This window comes from Hypanus sabinus, chromosome 19, assembly GCF_030144855.1.
Source record: "Hypanus sabinus isolate sHypSab1 chromosome 19, sHypSab1.hap1, whole genome shotgun sequence".
NCBI classification, from domain to species: domain Eukaryota; kingdom Metazoa; phylum Chordata; class Chondrichthyes; order Myliobatiformes; family Dasyatidae; genus Hypanus; species Hypanus sabinus.
Window position 1 is genome coordinate 39,717,794 of NC_082724.1, and position 27,555 is coordinate 39,745,348.

Below are 27,555 nucleotides of genomic sequence, written 5' to 3' on the forward strand. Positions count from 1 at the left end.
TTTACACAGTGGTGAATGTGTGGAATGGGCTGCCGGTGGCAGAAGTGGAGGCAGAAACGATAGGGTCTTTTAAGAGACACTTGGATGGCTACATGGAGCTTAGAAGAATAGAGAGCCATGGGTAAACCCTAGGTAGTTCTAAGGTAGGGACACGTTCGGCACAGCTTTGTGGGCCGAAGGGCCTGTATGGTGCTGTATGTTTTCTATGTTTCTAAGAGCCTCTTAGTTGCATGGAGCTTAGAAAAATGGAGGGCTATGCTCTAGGGAAATTCTAGACAGTTTCTAAAGCTGGTTAAATGGTCAGCACAACACTGTATGCCAAAGGGCCTGTAATGGACTGTAAATTTCTTTGTTCTATGATCTATGTTCATCTAATTTTAAACTTGGCTTTTTAATCAAACTATGAATGTAAAACAACATGTTAATCAACATTCTTTAAGCTGTATGTAAATTTTGTTTATTTTCCTCTTGCCATTAAGATGATGTTTCTTCTGTCCTAAGCCAGCATGTGAAACACATTTAGACTGTCAGCGATTTGAGGCTTTGCAATGTTAGATTGTCAGAGCAATATAAGCAATAATCCATTCACCTTTCTGAGAGAAAGATTCATAATTGCATGGCAACCAAGCAAACGAACTTTTATGATAAAAGTTTCTTGGAACCAGTTAGATAGTTGTATCATACAGCCTACTGTATAATATGGGACTATTTTATGTTGTAGTAACACATTATTGACCATGCGCTATTGGGCGTGTATTGATCTGTATATGTGTTCAGTTCAGTTTTAGTTAGTAAAGAACCCTGCTAACATAGCTCCAGTCTCTGGTGTTTTAATTAATGATATTTTTGTGCAAACGGCCACATACACAACAAATTGGCAATAATAATGAACCTGCATCATATTGGAACACCGTGTTTTAATTGATAACGGCAATCAGAAGAGGCTGACTGAGGCCGTGAGTCTGGAAAAGAAGTGGGAGTTCAGCTGGAGTCAGGAACCTTGGGAGACCAAACTGCACAGTCAGAGCTGCGGTGCATCCAGGCGAGACCAGCCGGCGCTGACCTCAGGGGCTGAGGGTCCGTCTGCCCCAGAAGAGAGGAGAAAAGGTGCGACATATGCATCTAGCCAGAGTACGCTCACGACGCTAGCAAAAAAAAAAGGTCACGTGAGTCAAAAAGAAAACAAGGGGCCAGGGCTAAATTAACAAGGGACTGAGGCTAAATTCACATAAGAAGGATGGCATTAATTGGAACCGTTGCAGCATTTGATAGTGGCATTGAAGACTGGGCAACTTATCAAAAGAATAGAGTTATACTGTGATGCTAACAGTGTTAATGAAGGAAAGAAAGTCAGCATTTTATTTAGTGTAATGGGCGCAAAAACAAACGGCCAGCTACGGAGCTTGTTAACCCCTGAAAAGCCAGCTAACAAAATGTTCAGGCAAATAGTAGACACCTTCCAACAGCATTTAAACCCCAAACCACTGGTCAACGCTGAAAGATTTAAATTTTTACAATCGGAATCAGAGCAAAGATGAAAGCATTTCTAAATATTGTGCTGAATTGCAGAAATTTGGAGCGGGTCTATCATATGCATTGAGGGACAGGTTAGTGTGTGGTTTTCACTGTGAAACCACACAGAAGAAGCTCCTGTGTGAAAAAGACCTTACATTTGAGAAAGCGCTAAACATCTCAATATCATTAGAAACAGCCGCAGGATGTGTTTCAGAGATACAACAGAATCTAGAATATGCTACGAATAAAATGTCACCAAGCGGAAATGAAGGAAAGAGATGCTACTGTTGTGGGAATGTCACATGACCCTGAGGACAGTTGGTTTAAAGACAAAGAATGCAGAAACTGTGGCAAACAGGGCCACACTGGCAGAGTATGCAAAGCTAGTAAACAGCAGAAAAAGGGCAAAATACAGAGAAACAAGAAACTCCAGGAAGGAAAATACAACAAGGTACACAAAATGAAAAGGCAGTTCTGATGAAAACCACTCCAACGAAAGTGAATTGTCTTGTCTGCAACTTCACAGCGTGGAAGAGACAGATGATTGAAGAGTAATAAGGATCACTCCACGAGTGGCAGGCGTGAGACTGAAAATGGAGTTGGACACAGGCTCAGCTTTAATAGTGATCTCTGTACATGACTACAAATGACTGTTTTCTCACATACTACTACTGCTAAAGACTTACACAGGACAGAAAGTGCATCCCAAAGGTAAAATTAAAGTGACAATGACCTACAGAGACAAAACACAGCAGCTGAACCTCTATGTACTGAAAAATGGAGGACCACCATTGTTGTGACGTGAATGGCTCAGGAAAATCCAGTTGGATTGGTACACCATCAAGGCACTAGATGTGTCAACAAAGGAGAGCAGCTTGGCGGGGATGATGTCCCGCAGCTCTCCTGTCACCCATTGTCCACTATTACAACGACGAGGAAGAGCTAGGCAGCATCAACAGGGAGACAGATAGGGCCAATAAGCAGCCTTAGGCCATACTAGCCTGAAAACAGCTGATCTCGTCTGATCTCAGAAGCTAGGCAGGCTCAGACCTGGTTAGTACTTGGATGGGAGACTGCCTGGGAATACCAGGTGCTGTAGGCTTTATACTACCCGGCTGGTGGCATAGAGTCCAAATCTGGCTGGCTCCCTTGCATGCTTTCCATCCGTGCCTCGTTTAAAAAAAACCTGGAGAGGGATTGGCTCTGCCAGGTTTCAGAGGTCCAAGACATGCCGTACGATGAGCAATCACCCAAAAAAAAATAGGTGCAAAAAGCTTGTCATTACGGTGCCCCGACTCCTCTACCAGGAGTTACTTTGTGGCACATGGCCAAATAGTTAAGGTGTTGGACTAGTGATCTGAAGGTTGTGAGTTCGAGCCCCAGCCAAGGCAATGTGTTGTGCCCTTGTGTAAGATACTTAACCACACATTGCTCCAGTTCACCCCGGCAAAATGCTGGGGGTTAACCTCACAATAGACTGGCATTCTATCTCGGGGGGGGGGGGGGCAGTCTCATATTCTCAGTTGCTTCACGTCATGGACATCAGTGTAAGCACCAGCCTGATGAGCCTATAAGGCTTGGGACAAACTTTAACTTTGTGTTGGCATGTGGTCAAGTAGTTAAGGCATTGGTCTAATGATCTGAAGGTCGCTAGTTCGAGCCTCAGCTAAGGCAGTATGTTGTGTCCTTGAGCAAGACACTGAAACACACATTGCTCTGCGACGACACCGGTGCCAAGCTGTATCGGCCTTTGGACAACATTGGTGATGTGGAGAGGGGAGACCCGGAGCATGGGCAACTGCCTGTCTCCCATTCAACCCTGCCCAGGCCTCAAACTCTTAAGGTGCAAATCCATGGTCTCACAAGACTAATGGATGCCTATTTGTTTCTTGGCCTACGCTGATGATGTACTCCTCATGATGACAGATCCCAATGACCTGTGGAGGATGCGCAAGTGCCAAGGAGTTTTCTCGGTGGCATCCTCTGCTAGGATCAACTGGGCGAAATGTTCCAGACTCTTAGTGGGTCAGTGGCAGGTGAACTCCCTGCCGGAGGAGATGAGAGCTTTTGAGTGGAGCACCAGATATCTTCTCTATCTGGGAGTCTACCTGAGTCCTTCTGGGGAGACCTAGCTGGTGAACTGGCAGAACCTGGAGATGAAAGTCATGGCTCGGCTGCGGAGCTGGTCAGGCCTTCTCAGAGTGCTTTCCTATCAAGGCAGGGTGGTGGTCATAAACCAGCTGGTGGCCTCCATGTTGCGGTACCGAATGGTCACCTTGGCCCCTCCTGCCCCTTTTGTTGCAAGAATGCAGAGTAAGTTAGTGGACTTCTTCTGGGGTAACAGGAAACACTGGGTCTCCGCAGCAGTCTTGAGTCTCCCAGTGGCAGAGGGACATACATACACTCTCTGGTGTACAGGACTCTGCAGAGATTCCTGTACACCATCCCAGGTCACACATGTTGGCGACATTCTTCCTCTGGAGGGGCTGCTGTCTTCACGAAGACATGCGGCTACCACCTGCGAGCATCAGCCGTGCTGCTTTGCGGAGTCTGCCTGGCTTCTATCAGGACCTACTGAGAGTCTGGAACATGGTTGCCTCAGGCCGGGAATCCCCTCCTCTGGCAGAGGGCGGAGTCCTGGCTGACCCTTGCCCTACCTCAACGGGTGTCGGTGCGGCTCAGGTGTGTGGACTGACTCAGGCTGAGCTGCTTGTCGGGCCCAGGCCCCGCAAGCTTATCCAAGAGCTGAGTCCATACAACTTGAGCCATCTCTCTTCGCACCCACAGTTCCATTCAGGGATGCAAGGTGGAGGTATCAGTATGGGCTGCTGCTCCACACCCTCCACTTCCTTGCCCTTGTCCACACGCCATGGTGGTTGGTCTTTCCACCTGGAAGGGAGGAGGGTCCACACTGGAAGTCCCTTTACGAGGGGGTTCTTCCCATGCACTTGGGGGATCTCGACTGGAGTGTCCTGCGATGAGTTCTTCAGGTTGTACACAGATCTCCCAACTGCATGTCATTTCTGTGGGCTGGAGGAGACCATGTATCATGTATACATAGACTGTGTGAGGCTGCAGCCCTTTTTTGTGTATTTGTGTGGGTTGCTTCTCACCTTCTGGTTGCATTTTAGCCCCACCCTATTTATATATGGTCATCCAGTAAGGAGAGGGGCATGGAGGGATGAGAATGTCCTTGTTAACTTGCTCCTGGGGCTGGCAAAAACAGCCACCCGAGGGTCTTGGAAACAGGTTGCGGGAGGGTCTGCCTGGGCAGAGTGCCTGGCAATGTTTAGGGGGTATGTGTCCATGCTCGGGTAAATATTCAAAAGGAACACGGGCAGTCCATGGCAACCTTAGAGGCGTACCGGGACAGTTGGGCTCTGTGGGGTGTAAATACCATCATTGATAGGGATGGGAACATTTTGGTTTAATGTGTATTGTCTACTTGTAGTGAAGTAATTGTGTTGGTCACTGTTTTGTATATATTGTATAGCACCAACATTTGTAATAAAGGAATTTTGTATTAAAAGAAAATAAGCAGGATGATGAAGACTACCTGGAAGTAAAAGAGCAGATGTACCAGGAGAAATTGACATCTCTCAAAAGACAGCTGCAGCAGTTACAGGAAGGCACTGTGCAGGAGTATCAGAAAAGGATGCAGAATCGAGATCAACAATACAAGCAAGGAATGTGAAATGCAGAGCATTTTCTGTAACTGGATTCGGAAAAAGTGGAAAGGAATTTTATTAGAGGGAAGAAAGAAGCAGAGAGAACGCAGGACCCCCCCCATCTCAGACCAGCCCGAGCCGCAACCGCCTCACGCAGCCCGTCAACACCATGAGCGAGGCCAAGACGGAGCAGCAATCCGAGCAGCAGCAACAGACAGACCCCAGGGAGAAGAAAGTCATCACAATAAAGGTTCCTGGAACAGTAAAGTGGTTCACTGTATGCAATAGATATGGGTTCATCAACAGGAATGATACAAAGGAAGATGTGTTTGCACATCAGACAGCTATTTAAAAAAAAGAATAACCCGCAGAAATACCTCCACAATGTTGGAGACGGTGAAACTGTGGAGTTTGACGCAGTGGAAGGTGAAAATGGTGCAGAAACAGCAAATGTAACTGATCCCAGAGGAGTTCCAGTCCAAGGCGGCTGATATGATCCGGACAGAAATCGTTATCGTCACTGAGGTCCACCATGTAAGTACCAACAGAACATTGAAGGTGGAGAGAAAGGAGATGGAGCAGAGACAGCAACAGATGGAGAAAACCAAGATGATCAAAATCAGCGACATCACTCTCCTTACAGAAGACAGCGTTCCCCACCTTACTTTGTTCGTCGTCGCTATGGTTGCCACCCACAATATAGCAACCAGCCTCAGGGAGAAATTACTGAGGGTGGTGAAATAAATGAAAACCAGGTTGCTGGGGAAGAAGGTAAACTTAAGAGAGACAAAATCAATTCCATTCAACCAGAATAGCTTTTGCACAAGGTAAATCTTGAATCAATTTTTTCCTCCATTCAGAATCATGCACTGAATCTTTTGCAGGAAAGTTTTTTTTTGCACATACGTATTTTGAATCCTCAGCCAATGTGCCTTGTTTTCAACAAAAGTTGGGAACCAGCATCAAAACAGAGGTGAATTCTGGCAAAAAACTAAGGTTTCAATTGTATTTTCACACTTGTGCTCAATGTACATCTGAAGGAATTCTCCCTCTTGAGCCAGACAGATAGCACTGCAGGTAATCCTTAATATCAGCAAAACTGTACTTTAACAGCAGCTTAAGAACAATGGAATGAACAACAGGATTTCCATCATCTGCTGCACCAAACATTGAAAGATTACTGGTAAAGTACTGATCTTTCTGTGAGTCATTGGATTTCCCCGACTTTTGAATAACTAGGAAAGACAGCAGATCATCAACCACTTTTGTTGGTGGCAAGTCATCTTTGAAGCAGACCATGGAAACTCCCTGTGCTCAGAGGTCAACTTTTCATGACTTTTATGTGGAAATCTGTATTAAGACAAACAAGTTTATTGACAGATGTTACTCAGAGGGGCAGAGAAGGCCCCCCAAAAGACTTGAATTATAATAATTATTATTACTATGTTACTTTGTTATAATTTCATATTATGAAGTTACTAATTAAACAGTGGGTGGGCATTTGTACATTAAGGGTACACAAACTCTATTTGTTTAGCATAAAAAAAAGTTGATACACTCCTCCCTTTTAAAAGTATATCATATACTTTATATAATATGGGACTATTTTATGTCATAGTAACACGTTATTGAGCATGGGCTATTGGACGTGTATTGATCTGTATATGTGTTCAGTTCAGTTTTAGTTAGTAAAGAACCTTGCTAATGTAGCTCCAGTCTCCAGCGTTTTTTATTAATGATATTGTGTAAACGGCCACATACACAACAACAGTGTTAGAATTGCTCAATGTATTTTTATACTAATAATGATTTTCAACATCTATAATACAATGTCATTGAGGAAAAAAAAACATTTCACTCAAATGATCACAGTCACATTAGACAGCCCAGATAGAGACACATGGAAATTATCTCACTGGACTTTTGAAACACGATACAGCTCCTTGAAGTGTAATTATTTCAACAAGTTGATTATATTAGGTACATTTCTGCAGCTTTATTTCTGGAACCAAGCTGCTTTATTATTGCTTTCAGACACCTCACCAATAAAACCCATGACCAATTTAAAAGTGAACTCATACAACTTGAATGAGCATCTTTCCTTGCCACATTTTATTAGAAATGTGTTGCATGGTACATTTTAGAAAGGGTTTTGAAATTTCATTTGCATACTGTTACGCTCAGCTCAGAGGTAACAAATGCATGAAATGCAGTTTTCCTAATTAATTGCAATTCAGTTTTACATTTATTATTGGGCATACTATGTTTGACCTGGCGCATTCACCCATCCCATCCTCATTGTGATTCCTGCACTCGTAATAACCTTCACATGCTGTGGAGCCCATTGCATTGACAGTCTCCCCTCTGTGGCTCCACTGTGAGGTGTAGCTGGTGAGTGGTGACTAAATCTCAGATGATGTGTTGCAATGATGTCCTCTGAAAGCTCACTGCTGTTGAAGGTGCATTTCACTGTTTTTAAATCCTTGACAATCAGAGACATTTAAGGGCAAATAAAATGGATACGGATAATTATATAAAAATAATTAGAAGCAAGAAATAAATCTTTAAAGCACATTAAACTGGTGTAAAATCTTAATAAACATTGAGTGAATGAAGAACACTTAACAAAAGACTTAACCCAATCTTAGTTCATTAAAATATGCTAATGACTCCATTCCAATGAAATGCATTCAGTCCAGAGCTGAGGATGCTTTGAGGTGCCACCGGATTCCAAACCTCCAGTGCATTTCCAACATGATTTAGTGTGTATATCTAATCACAGGAGACTGTTTGACCCTGATCAGAGCAGTATTACATCAGCAGTAAGAGGTAGATTAACTACATAATGGGAAAATCTGTAAAGATCATTCACATTGACAATATAGGAAACTTCCAGTTCAATATAACAGTATCTTCCCAACTAAAATTCTAATGTTGTTGGGAAGTGTTGTCTTTTTAAAATTTTATTAGCAGTTATTGCACTTCAAGGAGAATACACAATGATCTTGGCTGTTTGTTTCCCCTCTAGATAGGTGAGAAAAGTCCACAATTCTATACTGATCACAAACGTTTCCAGTCACGGTCATATTTATTGGAAAGTAGGCTGCTCAATTTCACACAGAGAACTGTGTCTGTCTTGAACTAAAGTTTGGATTCTTACCAAACATGGACGGACTGGAAACACTTTCTCAAAGATATTCTTTGGCTTTATGCTTTATGCTTATGCTCTGACACTGCTTGAAACAGGACGCCTTATCCCTTTGAATCAGACACATCATCTGACGCCACATATGCCTGGCATAGAAGACAATTTCTATGTCTGTTCACTTATAGGTAGATATTTGTCGTCTTGTACAATTGTATACTGTGTATCACTCAGTAGCTAACGGAATACAGTGGGAAGGCTAACCTGAAATAAACCCACACTGGTAACTTTCCTTCTTTACATAGGCTAGGGAGGGAGGGAGGGAGAGTTGTAAATCCTGTATTTAAATGCTTAAAAAAGAGTTGCATTCTTCCAACCCAAAATTGCTTTGTAACTTATTTTCTGGCAACCCTTATGCTCCAGATAAAATCTGTATTTGTCCAGCCACGCAAGTTCATTTTGAATCTCTGGTATTTAAATGTATAAGACTCACCACCTAGCCAAAGGGGATGTCATTAACTAGAATTGTTTTTTATATTGTTTTTGCCAAGAGAAGTGAAGCCAGTAAAATATACACATCAAATGCGACCTTTATGGAATACACTTGGAAATTATTACGGGGAATATTATAACTATATTACAAATATTGATAGGTGACAATTTAGCATATTTAATTGAAACCTGCTACTGTTTTCTTTTTGAGAAGCTCTGTATTAGAATTCTAATTGTAAATATGGTGTGATATATTATTTAAAAATAAATATTCATGTTATTTACTAAATGCATTTAACAGTGAGAAACAAAAATGCAACTTGATATAACATTCAAATACTTCCAAAGAAGTTGCAAAAAATCTCTTGGATGACAACAGAAAGGTTATGGTGGCTGTTGTCTAAGTTATGTGAAACTTCCCATCCCTGACTCATTTAAAATTCTTTAAAATATACCTAATTGGCTTTGTCTTAATCAAACAGCGTAATGCCTATTTCCTTGGTTTACTATCAGTTTTTGGCATGATTATACTCCTTTGAAATATTTTGATAATATTTTGAAATATTTTGAAATATTTCAAGGCCTGGTGCCTTGAAAGTACCACTCTGCAGTAAATGGAAGACACAGCCCATAACGATTAAGCGGATCCCATGTCATGGTTTTAGCCATTTCTATTGTGATTAGTAATCAAGTACTAGCTTGAAGGGAACTATTGGGACCAGTGATTAGGCAGTTGCTGAAGAAACCAGTCAAAGGAAAGAGTTCTCACAGGCAGAAAAGAATTTAAAATTCCAAAATTTGTTTAACTCTTAAATTAAATACTTTAATGTAAAAGCTCCATTAAAATATGCTTAAAGATTAGCCTTAAATGATATTCTGAGGAAATGAGATCCACACGTGAAAGAAGTTTTCCATTGCCAGACACTCTATACACAGTGACCTATATCTTAATGGTCATAATAACTCACTTAACAAATCTTTGCATTTTCTATGGTTTTTATAGAGCAGACAGTGCTTAAAATGAATGCAAATTTTATGGCATTTCCAAATGTAGCAAAGCACTCTGTGGAGAAGAAAAGTGCCACACAGCAGTTTTGGATATTTGGATGTGTGCTCATGTGCACATTTGCAAATGCCAGAAGTTGCTATCAGATTTAAAGAACAGATTGCAAATATTTCTGCATCATTATAACTGCAATTTAAGATCTGAACAAATGGATTCACTATTGTAATGGAAATATTATCCACACCACAAAGAAGATCAAGACATGAAAAGAGACATGAATCTTAATTAAATGAAAAATTAGAAACAAAATTTGGTGAAAACAAAGGAAACAGAGGAGCTTGCAGCTGCTAGAATCTGGAGCAACAAACGATCTGCTGGAAGAACTCAGTGGGTCAGTAGCATCTGTGGGAGGAAAGTAATTGCCAACATTTGGGGCCAAAACCATGCATCAGGATTGAGAGTGGAGAGGCAATATGGCCAGTATAAAGAAGAGAAGGGGAGCGGTGAGAAAGAAGTCTAAGATGATTAGTTGATTGAGGAGGGGTTTATGATGATGGACAGGTTATTTCAGGTAGTGCAGGGGAGCATGATTGGGGTTGGGAGTCTGTGCAGTTGAATGATGGAGGCAAACAAAGAGAGAGAGAGGGGAAAGAGGGACAAAAGAAAATGCAGATGGAGAAAAGAGGGGGGAGGTGAGTGCAAAGATTGGATCCTCCAGATAGAATGGAGATAGAGTTCACCTAATCCTCACCTTTCACTCTATTAGCCTCCACATCCAACACATCATCCTTTGTCTTTTCCAGCAGCTGCAACAAAATTCTATTACCATCTATATATTATTGTCCCTACCCCTTTCCGAGAGAGTGACTTCCTGGTCTTCTCATCCTTCCTAAACATCCCTTCCCAACCCCTGGCACCAATAGCATCCAGCCCTTCTTTCCATAGTTTTGAAATCATTACTGCATATGCAAAATCTATTCCACAGATTGCATGCTCCAGACAACAACCCCGAGTTTGTCTTTTATTAGTTTTACCCTGGTTTATTTATCACATTATCATGGTTTCATCTGAACAAATTACTAAGTGTTAGCTTTACTTGCTGTTTATTAACTTATTCTTACAACTATGGAAACACTAATTTTGAAAGAAAACCTAAAATTTCACCAGTATTCTTTTCCTCTGTGATTTTGAAAAGGTGGATCTTCCTGAACCACTTAAAAATTAAATATTTTCATTACAGAATAAGACTAATTCAAAATTCTAATAATGTAGAGTTAATAGCCAAGTTAATTTATTTCTTTAGATTAAAAATGAAAGTTTTTATTCCAATTGTCCTATCCTCATACAATTTTCTTATACATACCACTGATATTACATGGGATAAAAATATCTCAAGTAGTTTTGTACCTAAATGAAAATTTCATCCAGCTCACAGAGATTCAAGAACAAACACTGGAAACCCTTCCTAAACTGTGAAGGTACATTTACTGCTCAACTGGCTATACTTTATTAAAATTCTTGTTTTTTCACTACTTTAATCCAGACAAAATAGCCTTCTTTATTCTTAAACATGGCAGAGCTGCATACAGTCAATAAAATAGTGCACACGGGATTTCAACAGCAGTCTGGCATCTGTTGTGACCCAAGGTCAAGGGAGTAAACATATGGGAATGCCACCACCCTCAAGCTCTATGATAGAAGTGTATCAGCACTCCATTAGGTTTGCTAGGTTGAAATTGTAAAGCTTCTTATTCATCAACCATGGGGCGCCATGGTGGAGCAGCGGTTAGCACGGCGCTATTACTGCTTGGGGCATCGGAGTTCAGAGTTCAACTCTGACATCATCTGTAAGGAGTCTGCATATCCTCCCCATGGAATGTGTGTGTTTCCTCTGGGTGCTCTGGTTTCCTCCCACAGTCCAAAGATGCAGCGGTTTGTAAGTTAACTGGTCATTGTAAATTCACCCGTGATTAAGCTAGGGTTATGTCAGGGGTTGTTGAGTGGCATGGCTCAAAATGCCAGAAGGGTCTATTCCATGTTGTATCTCAATAAATATAAATATTTCACTTCAGATAGAGCAAATCATGAAGGCAAAACACCACCTTCTTAAGGGAGTTGGGATGAGCAAAATATATTGATCATGCCAAAGAGATTTACATTCTGAGATTAGTTAAAGTAGTAATTAATTCCATTTACTGGAACATGATATTTAACATTCTTCATATCAGAAAGTCCAGATTAGATTAGATTCAACTTTATTGTCATTGTGCCGAGTACAGATACAAAGCCAATGAAATGAATTTCAATTAACAACTATACTTTTTCATATTCTTTTACCTGTGTTACAGTTAGAACTTAATTGCCATTTTGTGTGCTTAGACGCACACTGTACGTCATAAAGGAATTGGACTGGATCTGATTATTTGGCTCACTTGATCTATATCAGAAATGATCCTTCACTCTCTGGAAATTGCTTTGATCAAAGAATTAATTTTCTAAATTTTGCTGGATAACACACACATGCACAGAAGGAATTTATTAATGGGAGCTGTCATCTTAAAGACAGCTTGGATGAACTTTTAAGATATGTCCAACAATCCTGAAGAATTAATTTAAATTACGCATTTTGGGTAACCTTTGCAAGATTTCACTGCATACCTTCTTCCTGGCCTCCAGTAAATTAAACAATGATTTCCTTACACCAACAATGTTTTCATCTTGTTTCAAACTCCTGGAGGCTTAATTCCAGATGTTCTCCATGTTTCTGCTGAGTAATGTAACAATAATTTACTGCCTGGGGCTATCTCCTTCGTTAATACACCTTCTGTATTTGTGCAAAACTGAGTTGATCCTATTTTGCAAACAATGGCTTAGCTTTTCTGAATCTTGCTGAGTTTCTTGAATTCATAGACTAAGGTTTGTTGTCTCCTCTCTCTCTCTCTCTCTCTCTCTCTCTCTCTCTCTCTCTCTCTCTCTAGGTTTGGAGTGCTCTTCAAATTTCCAAAAGAGTTACTTGTATGTTACTTTTCTAAATCTGACTGTTGGCATCAATGTTATAGAACATTAATACTCAGTCACCTTTTTCTCGACTCTAGTCAGAACTGAATGCCGGATTAATGTGCTCAATGTTTACCCAAAATCTCCGTGCAATCAATTAATGTCATTGGTCTGAAATTCACTCTGAGTCAGAATATTATAGAATAACAATTCAGCAATTTTGATGGTGCAGCTGTTGTGCCAGATAAATGCTATTTCCTTTCATTTTTCTATGATCTTGTAATTTTATCTTAGCCTATTTACTCAACATTTATTGGAATATTATAAAGAATCTACTCAACAACTCTCATAAAAGTCATAGCTCACAGTGAAAATATTAATTTCATGTGACATTTCTGATTTTTACCAATCACCTTAAATATGTCCCCTCTGGCTACTGAAAACCTTGTCAAGGGAAAGGCTCCTCCTTACTTTTCTGATTTTAACATGATTTTAAACACCTCTATTAAGATTCCTCTTAACCTTCTCCTCTCTAAGTAGAACAATCATGGAAACACAAAAAGCTACGAAAGCTGGGATCTGGAGCAAAAGGACAAACTGCTGGAGGAATTCAATGAGTGAGTCAAACAGCATCATGCTATCTAAAAATTCTGTTTGTAACTTCTCCAAGGCCTTGGAATTATTAGGGAAGTTCTCACAGAAATAAGTTCAATACCCCAGCTAACGCCTGATGTGTTTATGAACATTAATCAAAACTGCCCTGCTTTAAAACACTATTTTTCTTTTAATAAAATGAATGATCCAATGTACTTTTTAAAACACTTTTCAATTGATCTTGCAACTTCCAATGTCTGTGCAGGTCTCTTTGTTTCAATATGCCATTTAAAATGTTACAGCACCGTGGACGTTGGGCAGTACGGTAGCACAGCGGTTAATGTAATGCCTTACAGCGCCAGTGATTGGAAGGTCAAAGTTTAATTCCCAGCACTATCTATAAAGAGATTGTATGTTCTCCCTGTGATTTGTCAGTTTCTTCCAGGTGCCCAGGTTTGCTCCCAAATTCCAAAGACATATATAGAAACATAGAAAACCTACAGCAGAATTCAGGCCCTTTGGCCCACAATGCTGTGCTGAACATGTACTTATTTTAGAAATTTCCTAGGCTTACCCATAGACCATTCTTTTTCTAAGCTCCATGTACGTATCCAGGAGTCTCTTAAAAGACCCCATTGTATTCGCCTCTAGCACCGTCACTGGCAGCCCATTCCATGCACTCACCACTCTCTGAGTAAAAAAACCTACCCCTGACATCTCCTCTGTACCTACTTCCAAGCATCTTAAAACTGTGCCCTCTTGTGTTAGCCATATGGGTTAGCAAATTGTGGAAATGTTCCTGAACGTTAGCATTGGAAGCATGGCGACATTTGAGGGGTGCCGCCAGCACATCCCCAGAATGTGCTGGTCATTGATGTAAATATGACAAATGAAGACAGACAAACGTTAATCTTTCATATTTTTTCCAGTTCTGATGAAGGGGTTTTGGCCTGAACTGCTTACTTGCTTTTCATAGATACTGGCTGACTTACTTCGTGTTTCCAAACTACTCTATTTTCGTATCTGATTTCAGGCTGTTACAGTTCTTTTCTTTTCATGTCCCATTTTGGTTGCACTGCCTGTCTTCATTCTTCCTCTGCAAATATTGGTCCAGTCACACTGACTGAAATATGGAGATGTTGAGGGAGTGATCTTAATTCAAACATCTCTGAGGAAACCTGGTGAGTAGACAATTAAAATGACAGAGAATTTACCTGACCAAGGGGTTAACAGAACCAAACTTCAATTTTTGACCACCAAGATGATGGTAAGGATACCAATCCAAAAGCAAATGAAGCCCTCATTTTAAACAGATTTACAGTCTCACTGGGCAAACTAATGGGTGGGAAAGAGGGGAGCACAATCAGAATAGAGTCTAGTTAAATGTTGTTTTGAGATTCTGCTCTTAAAGCCACAAGTGAACATTTAGTTTAATTCTAAAATGAGCTCACCTGCATTTCCTGAATGTGAGTTCCTAAGTGATTGCGTATTGTAGGCCACTTATCCCCAGTGTCTCACCAGAGGACATACCATATCTGCATTGAGCACCTCGCTCACGTCCTGTGGTTCCACACGGCGATGTCCACTTTGGTCTTCAGGGACCCTATTCTCTCTCTGGTTACTAGCTTCCTTTAAAACACTTACAAAATCTCTTTGGATTATTTTTTATCTTTTATGTCAAAGCTATCTCATGCTGCTTTTTACTCTTCTGATTTCCTTCTTACGTACACTCCTGCATCCCCTGTACTTGGTCTTCTGGTAAAATGGCAGTACACTCGGATGCACTGGCTTCCGTGGGGCCAAGGGTTTTATTGTCTTTTTTAAATGTATTTGTTGCAATCACAAGGCTCTGTTGGGTCTACCCCGTCAGCGAATTGCTCATTGGTGGAGAAGCTGAAGGAGCTGAACATGGTGTGGATTTTGCTGCTGTCTGTGTCAGAGAAGGCACTGGTGTGTGAAGGTGGAGTACAGTCTAACAGCGAGCGATTGTTTTAGTCACTTTTCCTGTGATCTCAAAACCCTGTTTGACGTTGGTAATGTGGAATGCTGCAAGTTCGATTCAGGGTTTTACTGGTGAATGTTGGGGTGGATGGTGGGGCAGCTGCCTGGCCTTGGCCACAGTGAAGACTAAACAAACTGTGGTGTTGCCTATTTGCAGCCCCCCAGGAGAGGGGGTTCAGAATTGCTGTGGTTCACTGGAGGAAGTGTGGCGCAGCAACCAAGCCAGAGTCAGTGCTGTTCTCAGGTGTTCACTCAGCAGAAGACAAAATGTATTGTGTTTGCTTGCAGACTGCTGCAACATTCATGGTGTCAGGGACTTGGACTATATTTTGTGTGCAACTGTATTTTACTGCTGTTCTATATGTGTAATATATGCCTTGTGCTGTGAATGACTGTTGCTGCATTTTGTACTTTGACAATGGAATGACGCTGTTCCATTTGACTGCATTCATGAATATTCATATATGGTTGAATGACAGTTGAACTTGAACTCCAGGAAATCACTTGATCCCAGTTGCTCATAGCTGACCCATTCCTACATGTTTCTCCTGATCAGAGACTCAATACCCCCTGTCTACCAGAGTTCCCTATTCCTGCTAGCCTTTCTCTTCTCTAAAAAAGTATGCAGATCTCAAACACCTGTAAAGCCACTTTTAAGTCTCCCACATGCCTGACATCCCTTTGCCTGCAAGCAACCCAGTCCAATCCACCCAGTACCTTTCTGATACTGTCAAAATTTACCTTGCACCATTTTAGGAATTTAACCTGTGAACCAGATCTGTCCATTTCATAACTAATTTAAAACTATTAGAACTGTGGCATTGGTTCCAAAATACTCCTCATTAACACCTCAGTCCCTTGTCCTACCCCATTTCCCAAGAGTAACTCAAGCTTTGCCCTCTCCCAAGTGGGACCCTCTACATCTGGGGAAACATTCCTGAACACACTTAATAAACTCCATGATGCAGGCTTGTTTAAAGTAAAGCAAGCCTGTTCCAATACTATCCCACTGCTGGAGCACCCAGGCAATCAACCCACCCATTTAACTGAGCATGCAGCATGAAGTTGACATACAACGTGCTTTGCAAAAATTGTCCAATGGCACATTGAGATTTATGTATCCATATCTGGTGGATGATTAAATATGGTCCCTTTTATTCAGAAGCTGCTGGAATCAACTGCTTTAGGCCACAGAGCAGCACCTTTATTTTCTTTTCTTTGTTGATTCGAGCTGGAATCAGAGCCTATTAGTCTCCAGCTGTGCAAAGGATCAGCAGCAGGTAACCTCTCAGCGACTCTTCGTAAATTTAGCAGTGGCATAAAATTGAAGAACAGGATTGAAATGCTTGAGTTGAGATTATAAAAGCCATCCTTGTCTGAACAGATATTACATTCTTCTACCAGACTCTGGTAGAACTGACAGCAAATAGATTCCTATCTATGTGCCAACAGTTACTTTGATTGGAATTCCATCAGGTATTCGAAAAACCTTTTGTGTGAATGCACGCTATGAAAGGGCACTTTATGCCTGAGGGGAATTAGAATATTTTGAAGTCTCAGGGGCACAGATTGTCATTCATTCCATTCGCTCACCTGACACAATGTTAATTAGATGTCCATGTCAAACTTTAGACCAATTCTGTGTTTAGCGTGCCATCATCTAATATATCCACTGATTTTTATACAGATTTTAAACTAATTAACACTTTAGTTACAAAAAAAGGACAATGTGATTATGTACCTCACAACTAAATGTAACACCAGAGAAGTTTGAGAATTGAAAATAATATCCTTTCACAGAGATAATTTTCTTCCAACTAATTCTAAATTAGAATTTAGGAAATAGCTGTGCATCCTGTGTGGCACATACAATACTCTTGATTGTCACAGAGTTACAGAGATATACAGCTTGTACCACTGAGTCTGAGGCAACCACTAAATAACCTTTTTTTTAAAAAACACTAATTTCACCCTAATCTGTTTTATTCTTACCACAGTCTCATCAAATTCCCTCTCAGATTCTATCACTTACCTACACACTGGGGGCGACTTTAAGTGGCCACTAACCCACACATTTTGCACTGCAAGGGGAAACTAGAACATCTAGAGGAAAACCATGCAAACTCCACATAGATAACACTGGAGGTCAGTATTGAAGGTCAGTTGCTTGACCTATGAAGCAGCAGATTTACCAGCTGTGCCACAGTGCCTCCTTACTTGGATCAATAAAAAAAAGCATAATGAACTTCTATCATTCCTTTTCAGTTTCATAACACATCACAAGATGTTCTGGACTTTCTAGATACAAGATTGGTTAATGTGTCAGCACATAATAGTGCTATTGACAACCGCATGTAAGAAGTTGAGGCACAACATGGCATTAATTAGCATGTTACATAGATCTGACGACAGTGCTACCATTTTCAATCTCAATTCTCCAGTTCAACGTGCTCTTCCACTTTCAAGGATTCACTGTACACAGATGTACAAATTAGATTCCACTGCTTCTCTGCACTATTCAGAATTGTGCCAATTAATCTACATTATTTTTCCTCATTCTCTCTCTCATAACTTCATATTCTCTGTATTAAATTTTACCCACCACTTGTCCCTTTATTGAATTAGCTGAGCTTTCTCTTGCAGACTTATTATCCACTTTACTGATCACCATATTTACACACTCATTACATATTTACAAATATGTACACTTTACCTGCTCATCCACATATAGTGATCACTAGAGTACACCTGCTGTACTGTCCTGAGAAACAATATACATGTGCATAAATCTTTGAAAGTGGGAGGGCATGTTGAAGAAATGGTCAGTAAAATATTTGAGAGCCTGGAATTCCTTAGCAGATACAAAAGTACAACAGCAGAAAAGTTAAGTTCAAATTTCACAAACTGACACCAAGGGTAAAGTATTGCTTTTGATTCCGATCATCTTACTTTCAGTAAGGATAGGAAGATGATTTAGAAAACATTTAGTGATTTTCTTCCATCCAGTATGGGGAGCTCTCAGTTGTAAAGCCAATATGGAGAAGCTGAATTGTGTACTTTGTGAAAAGTAAGTTGAAAGGAAACCTGAGAGAGGTGCACAAGATCATGACAAGTTTAGGTCAGGGAAAAAGGAAGAAGCTGTTCTGGTTAGCAAATGATCAGATTTTAAATTCTAGCCAAAAGATATATGGCAAGCATACCTGTTGAGAATGATCAAGGTAGAATTTGCAGAGACAAAGCAGGGTGAGCAGAATTCAGTGTAATTTAGATTATCTAGTTAAATCGAAGTAAAGGTGCCAGTCAGCAGGAATCGCATGGTTGGATGGCTGGCGTTGTACACAAACTGTGAAATATAGGTATGAGGCTTGAACCAGAGGTAAGTGTCTGAGCATGAGAATGTAGCATGAAATTTCATGAATCTGATTGATGGCGATTTTCGGAAGCTGAGGAAAGCAGATATGGTCAATTGGGCAGTGTCTCAGACTGGTGATATATGTAACTGGATAAGGCTTTTGAACATATGTTCATGGAACCTAAAGACATAAATAAAGTTATGGTTCAAGATGCGTTGAGGTCCATGGGGCTTCATTTTAAGTATCACCTGAGCATATTTTGGAGACAATCAGGTCCAATATTGCAATGGAATATAATTCAGTTAAGCCTTTCTTACTTTGAAAGAAACAACACAGAAGGGAGAATAATCAAAAAGGTAATGGTTCTGGTTGAGAGGTGAGTCACACAAGCTCACCAGTCACTTACACTTGGACTACACTGTTTCTTCCAGTGTAGTCTGGGGGACAAACTTTCTCTGGCAGGCTGGCTGCTGGTTGTTTGTTGAAGCCTAGTGCTGTACATTGCAGAACAGAAATAACATTTAAAAAAATCTTATGAAAAGAAACACTCTTAAGAATAATTAAATATATTTAAACTAAATAAAATAAACAAACAAAAAGATATGGCTATCTTTCTCCCACTTTCAACTTCTTCCTATTTATATCAAAGGGACTTGCTGAGCTTTTTGCTGGCTAACCTGGTGCAGTTTAATTGGGCAGATTTTCCAGCTTGCACAGTTCCTGGACTCCATGAAGTGTTCATTAGCACAGCAATGGTTTCTCCAGCTAACTCTCAATTATATTGGGTCATTGCATTTTATTTTGCATTAGTTCTTAAGTGGAAGATCTGCCCCATAATGAAGCAGTGAATAGGGCTGGAGCAATGCAAAACAAGGATATTTGACATGGGAGAGTACATTCACAAATCTTTGCAAATAGCAGGACGAGCGGAGGAGATAAAGGAGGCAATGGATAAGGAAGCAGAAGCACTAAAAAACAAAACAAAGCAAAAAATTACATGTCCTACTTTAGTTGCTGCTGTTGTATTTTAACACTACTTAAACCCACCACACTTCAGGAAATTCATGGCCCAGAGGGCACAGTGATTTACTGGATGGTGCCAGGGATGAATGACTTCTGCTGTGTTAACAAAGAATATAGAACCGTAGAATAGAGAAACAGGCCCTTTGGCCCTCAGTGTCTGTGCTGACTATGATGCCAATCTAATTTCCTCAGAGTTATTATCTTGGAGGACCAGTCCTGGGCTCAGCAAGGAAAGCACAGCAGTGCCTCCACTTCCTTAGGAATTTGTGAAGATGCAGCATGACATCTAAAACTTTGACAAACTTCTAACCATGTGTAGGGAGAGTATACTGATGGGCTGCATCTCAACCTGGTATAGAAACACTAATGCAGAATGGAAAATCCGAGAAAAGGTACTGGATTTGGCCTGGTCCATCAGGGGTTAAGCCCTCCCCACCATTGAGCGCATCTACATGAAACACTGTCATAGGAAAGCAGCATCCATCATCAGGGACCCCCACCATCCAGTACATGCTCTCTTCCCCTGCTGCCATTAGGAGTAATGTACAGGAGCCTCAGGGTTCACACCACCAGTTTCAGGAACAGTTATTTCCCCTCAACCATCAGATACTTGAATCAAAGGGGATAACCACTCAATTTCACTTGCCCCATCACTGGCACACACTACTCCAAAAGTGGCCGATTAAAGACTTACTGAGCCAGAATATGATTTCCTGATTTTTATACTGAGGTTCCTAATTGACGGTGGCAATTATGACGTATGTATTTTTAAGCTTGAGTTGCTATTTTCAGGGAGCTATGGATTTGAACCCAAGAACTCTACTCCTTAGGGTCCTGCCATTTACTGAATCCTTTCCTCTTGAAATTGATCTCCCAAATTGCAACCCATTACACTTGTCTAGATTAAACTCTATCTTCCATTTCTCTGCTCCTGTGTCCAGTTGGTCTATACCCTGCTGAATCCTTTGACAACTTTGCTCACTATTCACAACTCTGCCAGTCTTTGTGTAGTCTGCGAAGGTAGTATTCAGCTCACCAACATTTTCAAAATCAAAGGTCCTTTGTGAAACACCTGTGGTCACAGATCTACAATCAGAATAACACCATTGCATCACTAACTTCTGTCTTCTGTTGCCAGGCCAATTTTGAATCCAATCTACAAAGGCTCTATAGATTCCATCTTTTAGTTAAGCCTACCATAAGGGTCCTTGTTGCAAGCTTTAATGAAATCCATATAAACAACTTCTACTGCCCTGCCCTGATCAATCACCTTTATCCTTCTTCTAAAACCCAATTGTCTGTAACATATGCATTTTACTATTCCGAAGTCTATGATTTTATTATCACAAACAATCTTGTTCAATAATTTTCCTACCATTGATATAAGGCTCATTGGCCTATAGTTTTTTTGCTTCGCCTCTATTGCCCTTCTGAAACAGAAACAACATTGGTAATTCTCCCGTCCTCTGGGATCTTGCATGTGAATAATGGCGTTAAAAGAATTTCAGGATGTATATTGTATACATTTCGCTGACATCAAATAAACCTATTGAATTCTAAAATAAGATCTCTATCTGGGGCCCAGTAATCTCCCGCTTGTGTCTTTTCATTACCTGGGATAGATTCCACCAGGATCTGGGGATATTCACCTTAATGTTCTTCAAGTACCACCTCTTTCTTGATATCAATATGCCCTTGAATATCTGCATATCCATACTTTATTTCACTATCAGTACATATACTTCCTCTGCCTCCAGGCCAACATTTTTTGCATTATTTCTACCTGCCAAAGACATTCCATGGCTCCTTTTAGCCCTCCTGATTCCCCGATTAAGTTCTCTCCTCCTTTTATACTCCTCAAATGCACTGTCTGATTTTAGCTTTCTGAAACTTAAACATGATTCTTTTTAAATTTTCAACACCTCACTATCCAAGATTCCTAGGAAACTTGTTATCCTTACCTTTCCTCCTCATAGGAATATGTTGGTTCTGAACTGGACTAGCTGGTTTTTAAATGATTTTCATGTAACCAACAACAGCCATTGCCAATTGACTCTCCGCTGCTCCTGCCTAATACAACTGTAATTAGCCTTCCCTGATTGAGCTCTTTCTGGCAAGGCTCTGTCTTATCCATACCCATCCGAAAACATCCAGAGCTGTGAGCACAGATCACAGCATGCCTTTCCACTTAAATATTGATTATCTGGCCTGGATAATTTGCCATTATAAATTCCAGTATGGCCTTTTCCCTGGTTGGATGATTGACCTGAAACTTCCCTGCCTGCACCAGACAAATTCTGCACCATCTAAGCCATTGATACAACGTGAGTAAGAGTTAAGGAAGTTACAGTCACCCAACTATAATTACCCTGTTGCTTTTACATCTTTCTCTCAGTGGATTATATAACTGTTCCTCTATCCAGCTGGCTACTTAAGAGGCCTACAACCTGATCATGGATACTGCATCTTTCTTATTCCTGAACTCTACCCATATTGCTTCACTGGTTGAGCCAACAGGATATCCTCTCTAAGTGCTTAAGTGTTGCTATGACATTCTCTTTGATTAGTAGTGTAACCCCCTCCCCAATCTCTTTTACACATCTGATTATTATGTCTGAAACATCTGAAGCATTAACTTCCATAGTCAGAGACCAGATTTTAAAGGCATAATTAATTGAAGAATTAAAAATCAAATGAAAAGAAATCCTGGAATGCACCGTCTGAATGTGTGGATCCGAAAGAAAACTGACCCATGTTCCTGGAGTGGGATGGGGGTGGAAGGGAAGTCATTTGGAAGCCTATGGGGCAGAAAGGGCAATGTGCCAAACTGAGCAGCTCTTTTGAAGAACAGCACATGCGTGACCACTAAATGACTTCCTCCAATGCTACAAGAGCATGATTTAGGCTACATCCACACTAGACCGGATAATTTTGCGTAAAAACGATAGGCATCCACACTAAGCATTTTTGAAAATATCACTATACACATTGAAACAGAGATTTCGGCATATCTCCTCTTACTGGGCATGTGCCGGACACATCTACCGAAAACAAGCGACATGTTTAGTGTCGAATCTCGCTGTAAAACTGTGTGTTTGTTTGTTACAGACTAGAAAAACTTAAAACGATGGACAGCTGTTGGCTATCATGCAGGAGGACTTAAAAGTAAAATAAAACAAATACTGGAGTGCACGGAGGCAACCAACAGGGAGTTCACAGACAGATTGGCCTGGCTGACGACGAACATTGAAAAACTGACTAACTCTGTTGCATTAATAAAACACCTTGTTAACTGTATAAAGCATGTCTGCATCAATGTTATCTTGTATTTCCATACAATGTTACATTAGGCTGTTACACATCTACTGTCAGACAAGTACTTGCATAAATAGGTAAACCACCTTCATACGAGCAAGGACAGAAAACAGGGCAAAGTGAGTATACTTATTTATTCAGTAAGTTATGATATTTGGTGAGTACATTTCTAACTCTTCTGGCTTCAGTCTCATTGCCGTCTGTTCTGAAATTGTTAGGTTGGGTTCAGGAAGACAATGAAATAGCGCGCTGCCGTCTGTCAACGTTTTCAGAAGTCTCAGGTTACCCCATCCACACTGATCTGCCCGAGCAGCATTTTCAAAAATACCCACCCTGGAAAGCGTTTCTGGAAAGCTCTGGTTTCGGGGGACAAAAACGTTGTTTTCGTGTGGTCGGAGAGTAATAACAAAGAGAAAAAGCTTCGGTTACGGATTTATCTGGTGTAGTGTGGATGCAGCGTTAATGATAATACATCATCAACAAGCTCTTGATGGTATCTAACTTAATGATAGGTTGAAGTCTTAGTCAAGGATATTATCCCATGAACTTCACTTAATTTCCAGAGGTCACAACTGGCTGGGATAAGATCACAATATTTAATGTAAAAGAGAAAATACACCTGTTTTCCAATTGTTAGCTAACATTTCAAATCAATATGCTTTCATCAGGATGAAAATCATAGCTGGAAGAATACACCTTTCCCTAAGTGTTAATGTCATAACAGCAAATTGACAGTACTGATGTAATGGATAGTGGGGAGTCGGGGGAGATCTATCAACATGCACATGGGAATGCTATTGTTTCTGGGCATGAGAATAGAAAACAACAGATTCTTGGAGTGATGGTTCATGGATCAGAAGGCTTTGTGAGATGTACTCTAGTTACAATTGTCAAAAGCAGAGAAAGGAACTGTGGTTTATACTTCAGAATGTCTGGTACCAACTCTCAAGATTCCAAATGCAGAAAATAATCAGATATCTTTGTAGTGAGATGCAGATGGGCACAATCTCAAATACATTTGAACACATGTATAGTGGATTCTAGTTAATTGGGACAGTGGGACCTGTACATTTTGGCCCAATTAAGTTATTGCCCCAATCAGACAAAGTTTCACTGAAATAGTTTAAAAATATATTTTTTAAATTTACCATTTAACTGAGTAAGAAATTAGGTATGTAAATGAAATACAGAGCATGTTAGAATGCTACCAATACCACTACAGAACTATAAAACTGTGTATTAGTTCCTGGTAGTTATCGATGGAGGAATTAATCTAGTGTATATTGCCGTCTTCTTTTGATTGATCATAACTAAACAAAATCAGCACAGATACCTAGTTCAGATGTTGGACTGTCTTTAGACAATGCTTATGATGATCACATCCTGAGAGATACTCCAAATCTTCATTTTCACTGTAACACTCTGGAGGATGATCAATACCTTAAATTCTTCATAGCTCCTAATTTGTGAGGTAGTGAAATCATTTTATTTTTATTCCTTTGCTGTTTCTGTCATCTCCAAGCCTGAACAATAGAAACTGCAGTGAGCAGAACTGTTCTGAATTGTCTTAATGCTTATTTCTTGCAACTATCACTTACAAAAATCCCTGCTTTTTGAACACAACTGATGTTATTTAAAAACTGTTCGGTTTAAGCATGGTGTAGTGTCTAATGGCCTCACAATTGCATGCGACTGATGCTAGTTAGAAACTGTTTGGAAACAGCCTCCTGTCCCAATTAAGTGGCATAGTGCCCCAAATAAACAGAGGGAATACCAGCTATTTTCTCAATTAATTTTTGTACTTTAAGAGTTATACCAAATAAGCATCTTCTCCAATTAATCAATGACCAAATTAACCCAATGAATGATCTTATCTGGTGCCTTATTAGTATTGTGGTTAGTATCGTGGTTAGTGCAATGTTATTACAGCTCTGAGCATTAGAATTCAGGATTCAATCCCTGCGTCCACTGTTCTCCCCATGGAATGCGTGAGTTTTCTCTGGGTGCACCAGTTTCCTTCTACAGTACAAAGACGTACCAGTTAGTGGGTTAATCCGTAATTGTAAATTGGTTAGGGTTCAATCGGGGGTTGCTAAGTGATGTGGCTCAAGGAACCAGAAGGGCCTCTTCTGTGCTGTATCTCTAAATAAAAATCTCTGAATCCACAAAACGGCCAAATTACATCTTCTTATTGATAGCCAAACTTAGTTTAGTGTAGTACAGCCTTTCCTTGGAAAATCAACAGGATAAAAATCAAGCTCAAGCAACATAGCCAGTCTTGTACTAAAATGACATTATTTGTGATATTGGAGCTTTCCTTGTGGTTCCATTCATCACATTTTAAGTAACACAAGTTCGTTTTGATCAATTAACTTCTGCCTTGGTTTTTTTTTGGAATGTCTCTGAAATTAACTCCAGAGCACTGATTTAGAAAATGAAATGAATTAATGTTATATATTTAATGAAAATAAACATTCAATGATGGCTTCAATAAACTGATTTGTTTTAATTTTATTCAATGCAATGTGCACTGGAAAGGAATAATTCAAGATTTATGATGGAAGTTAAAGAGACATAACTCATTGTGCTTGGAAATACACCATAATAGTTTTAGCAAGTTACTGAAAGCACAGAGACAATCCTACATTCTCATGGATGTAAACATCAAGGCTGATCAAGGAACTGCTGACAAATCCATTGAGATTCTTCATGTATATAAATTAATTGTCTACACTTTTATTAGGAGTAGATGAAGTCTAAAATCAGTAGAGATGTCTAATACATTGTCTCAAATTTCAATTTACATATTTTCTGGTGTGGCTTTTAAATTTTCTTATTTTCTAACATTTATATTCTTGCTATATATTGAAACACAAGATCCATTAAGCATTTATCTTTTTCAAATTCCTCAGTAATTATTCTGCTTGTATGAGCAAACTGTCTATTGTGATGATGTCAGTCTTTACTGCCAAAATGACCTTCTGCATGTCAAGCATTTTGACTTTCCTACTGTATGCTATATGATGGCTTCAAACTAGTTGAGCTAATTTGTTTTTCAAATACTAAGCTGATTTAAGGGCATACATATAAAGTGACCTGTGTAAAGTCTGTCCTGTGCACTTATTTACAATGTATGGAGAAATGGAATGTTTACAGTACCTTACAACTTGCCTTTGTTTAAGTGTGACTGAAAATTGAAATGCATATTTTTCAGTTTGTTCTTGAAATATTTTAGTGCTCATTGTTTTACAATTAGTTTTCATGGGCAAACTGTAAGAGAGAGTGAAAACATGACAATGCTTTAAGTTCTTTGAACTATGGCTTGATTAGGAAGATTCACCACTGATTTTTGAGAGGACTTGCTTGGAAAAGGCTTTTCCATTTAATCAATGGTTGAAAATTTGATTCAAGATATTCTGGTCAAGAAATAATGTATTTCAGTAATATCACTGGATTAAAGAAGTGTAACTGCATCTCCCAAAGCGCTGATTTGTGAATGATTGAGGTGTCTATGAGTTTAACCTTCCAGACTGTGGTCCACAGTTCTGAAGGAAACTGCCAATATTCAGCTACTTCCACAGAACTAAGGTCAAGACTTGGAGTTACTCACTTGCTGAGATTTGCTTAATTATAAATGACAGAGCCGAAACACAAGCGGACTCCCAAACATTATGCTGGGTAATCACCTCGACAATCATTTGCCAGACAGACCCAATGTAGAACCAGAGCCGATTGATTTAATTGGAATTCTCAACAGCAGGACAGAAAAAGTTTACGGAACGACAGATCATGCAGCACACACCTATCATGTTTCCCCTGTTGGATTAGGGTCTAGTTTGTTATTTTTATTGCACTTTAAGTTTCTTTGAGCTTGCTTATATAATCACCCGTTTAACAACTTATTTGTTCTTTTACTTTCCTTGGTCTTCTTTCTTCAGCTTTCTATAGATCAGCTTGGTTATTGTTATTTTCTTGTTATGAATACCTAATAAAATGCTGTAACCACAAGATTCATGCTTCACTCCTGATTTCTGAAAAACCATCTGGAGTCATTATTATGGTATCATTATCATTATCTCCAGATCCAACAATACCACTGTCATCTACACTCACCCTTTACTCATATCTGGTTTAAAGCCTTGTCCTGCAAAGAATTTATCCTAAATTAGTTCTATTTTGTTTAGTTCTTATTTTTAATGCTGTGTTTTAATGTGCCAATGATGACTTTTTTCTACCTTCTACAGTTTTTAGTAGTTTTATTTACCTCAGTGAATGTCAAAGACATTTCAATACTGGTAAACTTTTCTGACAGAAGTGCTGGATTCTGTCACCTACAAGCCACAGTCCCTGAGGCATACTGTTTGTTTGAACCTTGAGCTTGACTTCTGAGTGTGGACTGTCAGTGATATCACTGTGTAATGATTTGATCTGTATGAACAGTTTGCA

General features: G+C 39.9%; 1 protein-coding gene, 1 long non-coding RNA gene and 2 pseudogenes across 3 annotated transcripts in view; 3 read left to right on the top strand and 1 right to left on the bottom strand.

Moving 5' to 3' along the window:
* The window catches only part of LOC132377892 (contactin-4-like), a 1,978,611-nt gene that overhangs the window by 33,955 nt on the left and 1,917,101 nt on the right, over positions 1 to 27,555 (bottom strand). The gene's annotated exons all lie outside the window — the stretch shown is intronic.
* Positions 969 to 6,822, top strand: LOC132377893 (Y-box-binding protein 1-like; annotated as a pseudogene).
* Positions 1,042 to 26,633, top strand: LOC132377894 (uncharacterized). Of its 2 annotated transcripts, XR_009506829.1 has the most exons (4): positions 1,042 to 1,161; positions 13,364 to 13,440; positions 22,903 to 23,228; positions 23,328 to 26,632. It is a non-coding gene; the product is annotated as an uncharacterized LOC132377894 (long non-coding RNA). The 2 variants fall into 2 exon arrangements; XR_009506828.1 differs by having other exon boundaries at positions 22,903 to 26,633.
* Positions 2,499 to 2,617, top strand: LOC132378179 (5S ribosomal RNA; annotated as a pseudogene).